This window comes from Prunus mume, linkage group LG1, assembly GCF_029339155.1.
Source record: "Prunus mume cultivar Tortuosa linkage group LG1, ASM2933915v1, whole genome shotgun sequence".
Taxonomy (NCBI): domain Eukaryota; kingdom Viridiplantae; phylum Streptophyta; class Magnoliopsida; order Rosales; family Rosaceae; genus Prunus; species Prunus mume.
Genome location: NC_142698.1, coordinates 4,596,291 through 4,603,962, shown reverse-complemented (window position 1 = coordinate 4,603,962; position 7,672 = coordinate 4,596,291). Strand labels below are relative to the sequence as shown.

At 38.3% G+C, this 7,672-nt stretch overlaps 1 pseudogene; it reads left to right on the top strand.

Moving 5' to 3' along the window:
- The first annotated feature begins 659 nt into the window (after positions 1-659).
- LOC148920789 (uncharacterized) lies at positions 660-3,134 on the top strand (annotated as a pseudogene).
- The last annotated feature ends 4,538 nt before the right edge of the window (positions 3,135-7,672 follow it).

Here is a 7,672-nt window from a genome sequence, read left to right as displayed (position 1 = left end):
CCTTTTTCTTGATTTAGAGGCATTAAATATAAGGTCAAAAACTATGAATATCCATAGCAGCACCATGTAGTATGTAATTCATGTAACATCATTGCAATTGAGCTGAATTGCATGCAATTGGTTGCTGCCCTCTTTGTTTGAATATAAAGTAGTGTTTCCTCTAACTTAATTGTGTATTGGCAAAAATGATGGGTTAAGCAATTGTGGAAAAATCTTGGATGCTTGCCGATAAGAGAAGTAAAGAGTATGAAATGGGAGTTGAAGAATTTCTAAGGATAGCATTAGCAAATGCTATTGATCATGGACGCATTCGTTGTCCATGCCAGAAATGTGGGAATACAAGAAAGTATACGATTATAGTAATAAGGGAGCATACGTATTTTAATGGTTTTGACCAAACATACAAGGATTGGATATGGCATGCCAAGCCTATTGAAATAAATGCTAGTGAAACTGTAAATTAAGAACCACAACCGGAACGTGATTTTTTTCGTGAAACGGTTGACATGTGCGAAGGTGCACATGAACACTTCACTGAAAATCCAGAGGATTTTAAGAAGTTTATGGAGGAAGCCGAGAAGCCTCTTTATCCTGGGTGTCAAAAGCACACCAAGTTATCAGGATTGGTTAAGTTGTACAATCTTAAAGCAAGGCATGGCATGACCGACAATTGTTTCGCGGATATGTTGATCAAAGTTGGTGATTTGCTCCCGATTGGTCAAGAGCTATCCTTGTCTATGTATAAGGCAAAGAAGACGTTGAATGCATTGGGATTGAAATATGAGAAGATACATGCATGCTCTATGATTGCATTTTGTATAGGAAGAAGTATCATGATTTGACAAGCTGCCCCAAATGTGGCCTTTCAAGATGGAAGGTGACAAAGAAGAACGTAGTGAAGAAAGGGGTCTCGACAAAGGTTTTATGGTACTTTCCCCTTATCCCCAAGTTTAAACGTATGTTTAAGTCCTTGGAAACATCTAAACGTTTAACTTGGCATAATGAAGCTCGAATGAAGGATGGTCGATTGCATCATCTAGCTGATTCGCCATCGTGAAAGCTGATTGATTATAGGTGGCCAGATTTTGGGAATGAGCCAAGAAACCTTAGGTTTGCTCTTTCTTCAGATGGAATCAATCCACATAGTTCACTTAGTAGTAGATATAGTTGCTGGCCAGTGATTTTGGTGACATATAACCTTTCTACAGAGTTGTGCATGAAGAGGAAGTTTGTGATGTTAACATTGTTAATTTCTGGCCCTAAGCAACCTGGCAATGATATAGACATCTACTTGGAACCATTAGTTGATGATTTAGCGTTACTATGGGATGGGGTGGAGGGAGTCTATGATGCTTTCCAGAAAGAGTCATTCACTTTGAGAGCTATCCTTTTATGGACAATCAATGATTTTCCGACATATGGTAACTTGTTTGGATGCACTACAAAAGGGTATTATGCATGTCCAATATGTGGTGACAAGACATATGCGGAAAGGTTGGAACATGAAAATAAAATGGCATTCACTGGGCATCGAAGATTCTTATCACGTTATCATGCTTACAGAAAATTAACCAAAGAATTTAATGGTAAGGAAGAATTTGACCCAACAACAATGCCTCTAGTTTTATAATATGCATATGCTTAATTTAGTTTAAGGCTAAGGTATGCTTGATTGTTATTTTTTTTTTTTGTTTAAATGTCTTTTATATGTGTATTAGGGCAAGGATTGCAAATTGGCTTTCGACTCAAAGGACAATATTGTTGCAAGTGGCACAATTGTTGACATCAATGTGCCTCAACAGTTGCTTCATAATGTTCCTTTAGGAGAGGGAAATATAAAAATCTCTGTTAATTATGCCATAAATGGAGCTTCTCCACTACCAATACCAGTGAAAGGAGTGTTGAATACTGTTGAGGATGTTGTTGGGTCTCAAGTAGCTTGGCCAAAGGATCTTATAGTTTTTATAGATGATATATGGTAAGCAACCTTACTTTTGAACTTCTTTTATTTCATATTATCCCTAATATATATGTGACCTTTTGGTATATGTGATAGGAGAAGAAAAAGAAAACTACAAAGGAAAAATTAGCAAAGTCATTGTTTCAGTCTATCCCGGAAACAGTACCAAAGTCATTGTTTCAGTCTATCCTGGAAATAGTACCAAAGTCTTGCAAGATTTTATATGGCTTTGCATAGAAACTGATGTCCTAAGGTCAGACTCTCGCTTCATATATTGATGAGGGCATATTTGGGTTAGAAAAGATTATATATGTCCTAAAAGAAGATGTTATTAGCTTCATTCAAATGAATGAAATAGGACAAGCTGTAATAACCGCTTACATTAGGTAATAGTCACTTTGTGTTTTATAATTTTACGTTTATATTTGGATATTAATAATGTATTTCAGTTTACTGACTCTATGATAATGGTTAATAGCTATTTATTTAAGTTGGTAAAAGACCAAGAATGGGAACCAATGATTGTATTTATGAACCCAAGTCTTACCTTTCATGATCCGAAGTCACCGGATGAGGCAGGGAGGGTTCAATACATTGTGAAAGCTTTGAACCAAGTTAGTATTGACAACTTCCCTTTGATCCCATACAATCCTGGGTAAGTAAAGTGGTTTGTTTTTTAGAATATATATTTATGACTATTACTAATATATTTCCAATTAATATGTAGGGGTCATTGGATCCTTACAATCATTGATGAAGAGAAAGACAATATGTATATCATGGATCCTCTTGGGGCTCGTCACCCTCATGATGTGTGGAAACGTATTGTAAACGCTGTAAGTCGTTCTTTTTTAATTATTTCCTTAATATGTCAAACTTTTTCATTTGTATTATAGCCTGAAATCTTCTGTTATTTTTGTGCTAAAGTGGAATTAAACAATTCAATGCTGAAAAAGGGAGAGGCCTGCGTAGACCACCAACATGGATTATGCTTTCGGTATGTGTGTATTTGACAATCTAGTAAGATTAATTTTAGGGAATGTAAGTACTAAATGCTGAATGTGTTTTGCGCATAATGTAGGGTCCTCCTAAACAAGCTGATGGAAAGACGTGTGGTTATTGTGTGATGCGGTACATGAAGGAAATTTGTGAAGATTCAACCCTTGCATTTTGAACTAAGGTACTTACACAAATTATATACAGCTTCAGTATTTTTAGTCTTTGTTAAGGATTGGATGATTGGGTTCAGCTAAAATACCAAATTTTTTTGATTCCTTTGTTTGATGTTGTTCCTTTTCGGCTCTGGCAATGTTTCCAGCTTTGAGGTGACTTTTTTGTTTTTATTTTTTATTTTTGTGTCGATGAATGTTAAATATAAAACCTTATTGTGCATCGCTTCTTGTTAAAGATTTTATATAGTTTTTCTTAAGCTTTTTGTTAAATATTGCGCATAGCTTCTTGGTAAAGATTTTATATACTTTTTCTTAATCTTATATGATCTTTTCATTTCATTTCAGTATGCGAGAAGTGGGAAAAAGAAGGCATTTTACACCCAAATGGAATTGGACAAGGTTCGAGATGAATGGGCATGTCATGTGCTAGAGTGGATTTGAGTTTGAACATTCTCCTTGTTTTTGTCGTATTTTGCTTATTTATGTATGGATGATGTATGGATTTTGGTTTACTGGCAAAACTCATAAGTTTACATATTTTACTTAGTTTTTTTGATGTTGCAATGGCAATATATATGAAATGGATGAGATGCCTCTATATTTTGAGACAGAAACTAAGTAAAATATGATGTGAAATGTGGAAAATTGCTTACACTTTATTAGTAACAAGGATGTCTATTGTGTATAACAACCTCAGTTTTGCCATAACAACTGAAGTTAAAAAATAAAAACAATATCATCACTCTCTGGGAATCGAAGCCTATAATCTGAAAGGTCAATAATATTTGTAGAAAGTCAAACTATTTGTTGGTTTTTCACTTCCGCATAAGTACAAAAAATGAATTTGTAAACCATAATTTGCAACAGCAGTGGCATATTTTCTGAAGTGGTAAGTCAGACACGCTTCAGTATAAAGAAAACCATTGATGCTATAAAGAATATTTAGCATCAGTGCTAATATATTCCCTAATGTTATTAAAGGTTTAGGCATCAAAGGTCAACGCTCTTTTTGGCATATGGTAACAACTTAAGCATTGGCAATTAAGTGAAGAGCGAAGTCGTAAATCACCTTTAGCGACGGGGAATGTCCAAAGTGTATAACTATATCATATGCATCAGTTCCCAATACTTCGGTTCTTGGGTACCTTTAGCAATGGACATTCTCCAAAGCTAAAGGTCAATTTTCACATAGTGACAGTACTGATGGGGGAGGGGCCAGGTGAAACTCATAAGGGTTTATCAATGAGCATTGGGGGATCAAGAACTCAAGAGGTACTGATAGAATTGCCAGAGACTAGGACTATGGAGAAGGCGTTGATAGACTGTGTCGATGTTGAACAACAACTAGGATTATCTTTGTTCTCTAAGGGTAAAGAGCAGATAGGCAGTAAGGGGGCCTTTACGATGAGAGGTAATTGAACGAAAAACAGGCCAACAAAAGGATACAGGCCATGTAGAGGTGGTGGACGAGGGAAAGGAGAAGTGCAGTTACAAAAGCAAAAGACGAGCCAAAATGGTCAATCCGTGACCCAGGAATTGGGCCCATCATGAGCAATGATAATCTTATGCTAGAATGTTTGTTGTCTGGGCAATCCACGAACATTTTGGGCTATGAGATTCCTCCTTAGATACAAAAAGCCTTGGGTAGTTTTCTTGTCAGAAACGAAAAAAACTACTTGTCAATGGAATACATTCAATGGCTGCTACGTTGGGCTGGTTGCTTTAGTGTGGGCAAAGTTGGCTTGTCCCTGGGGGCTTGCCCTCCTTTGGCAACATGGGGTGGATATAACGATTCATTCTTCCTCGCCAGGTCATATTGATGCCATCATTGGGGGTTTGGAGCCAACTACATTTAGGTTTACTAGTTTTTATGGAAATACAGATATGAGTCTACGCATGAGATCTGTTACGATGGATTGCACATGATGTGACTGGCCCATGGCTGGTGGGTGGTGATTTTAATGAAATCGTTGCGACACATGAGTATTTAGGCCATCAATTTAGGGTTATGTCACAGATGAGGGATTTTGGCACAACTCTTAAGGATTGTGGTCTGTCGACGATAGGTTTCAAAGGGTATAAATTTACTTGGTCCAACCAATGGAGAGGTGGTGGCAATGTTAAGCTAAGTTTGGATAGAATGGTGGCGAATGATTTAATATTTCTAGCTTTCCCGGATATGCTTACCCATCATCTTAATTATGTGGTATTGGACCATCTCCCTATCTTTATGGGTTTGGGTTGCATAGTTGGGCAAGGAGGAAGCGACGCTTTATGTTCGAGGAACTTTGAACCACAGTTGAAGGTTGTCAGGATACCATTACTAGTGCTTAGGGGGGCTAATCAGGGGTCTGTTTTGAGCAAATTGCCACTATAGTAGAAGGTGGGCTATATTCCCACTAAAGTAAGATCTTTGCATAGTAAGCTAGATATTTTAATGGAAAAGGAGCAAGATGCAACAATTGCTCTTCAACAGAGAGCTCTATCCTGCAAGATGGATGTGTTGTTCGATTGAGAAGAAATGTTGTGGCGTCAGAAGTCTCGTGTATCCTGGTTGAAATATGGGGACTAGAGCACGAAATTTATCATGAGCAAGCCAAGAAGCAAGGAAGGCAAAATTCAATAAAAGGGATTTTAGATGACAGTGGCAATTGGTATATGTCTAGAGAGGGAATTGGTAAAAAAATTTGTGACTACTTCTAAGGATTATTTCAGACAAATGGCACGACTGACAACTCTTACATCATTGAGGTGGTACGGCCAGCTGTAATGTTGGAGCATAATGAGAGTCTAAACCATCCCTTCCCTAGGGATGAGGTTGAAGGTTCCTTGAATCAAATGTTCCCTACCAAATCGCTGGGTGTAGATGCCATGCCTGCTCTGTTTTATTAGAAGTATTGGGATGTAGTGGGTAATGATGTTGTGACTTTCTATCTAAATATTATGAATGGGAGAGCCAGTGTGAAGGAAGTGAACCACACACTCCTGACTCCCATCCCGAAGGTGCACATGCCAACGAAGGTGACTGGGTTTCGACCAATCAATTTATGCACAGTGCTATATAAAATTATATCTAAATCAGTGGTAAACAGATTGAAGCTGATCATGCCTTTTATTATTTCTGAGTATCAAAGTGCCTTTGTTCATGCAAGGCTTATCACTAATAACATTATTACGGCTTTTGAGAGTATCCGTGCTATTAAATGGCGGGGTCAAAGTAAGCTGAAAAAGATGATCCTCAAGCTTGATATGTCAAAAGCATATTACTGGGTGGAATGGGATTTTTAGAAGCTATGCCGAGCAGATTGGGTTTTAATGCCAGATGGGTTAACATGATTATGGATTGTATTTCTACAGTTTCTTATTCAGTTAAAGTGAATGGAGAAGCTACGGGTATGATTGTGCCAACAAGGGGTTTGCGCTAGGGAGATCCAATGTCCCCTTACTTGTTCCTGATTTGTGTTGAAGGTTTATCGACGCTACTGACAAATGGCCTCAAATTGAAACTTATTAAAAGGGTTTTTGTGGCGCAAGGAACTCTCACTCTCTCCCATTTATTTTTTGGTCGATGACACCATCGCTCAGAATGCGATTTATTTGACATGACCAATTTCTTCAGATTCTCGAGTGTGTGAACAGTGCATCCGTCAAATGATTAATTTTGACAAGTCTCTTGCTGTTCGCTTTAGTCCCAAGACTGATCCCATCACAAAGCAACTAATCTCAGACATGCTCGGGGTTCGAATTGTGGCTTGCCATGAGACATATCTGGGGCTACCTACACTTACCCAACGAAACGAAAATAAGATGTTCAGCCATGTTCGTGACATGTTGTGGCATAAATTATCTACTTGGAATTCAAAATTATTGTCAGCAGCAGGTAAAGAGGTATTAATCAAAGCAGTGGGGCAAGCACTACCTACTTAAACAATGGGTGTTTTCAGATTACTACGTAACTTGTGCCATGAGTCGCTCATGATGCTCGCACGTCGTGGGGAAGGGCAAGAGGTCGAGGTGTCTGGGAGGAATTGGTTTTGAAAACTTTGAAGCTTTCAATAAAGCTATGGTGGCAAAACAGGTATGGCGCATTCTGAACACCCTATCTCTCTGTAGGGAGAATGCTAAAGGCTCGTTATTTTCCGAATGGAGATTTTATGCAAGCAATTGCGGGGCCTTCACCCTTCATGATCTGGAAGGCTATTCTGTGGGGTAGAGATGTTGTGGATGATGGGCTTGTGTGGCATGTTAGGAGTGGGCGTTCCATACAGGTTTTCAAAGATCGGTTGATTCGTAAGCCTTTTACCTTTAAGTCGATACAAAATGGAGGGTTGGATCTCATTACTCCTTCTAGAGGCTAGAATCAAGCTTTATTAGCCACATTTTTTCATGAGGATGATCGGGAGGCGATTTTCGAGATTGCTTTAGGAGCTGTTGTTCATGGAGGATGGAAAATATTGGTACTTTGTGAAAAATACACAGTTAAAACTGGTTACAGGGTGGCACTACGACAATGCGAAGGGAATGGAGATCAAGGTGAGTC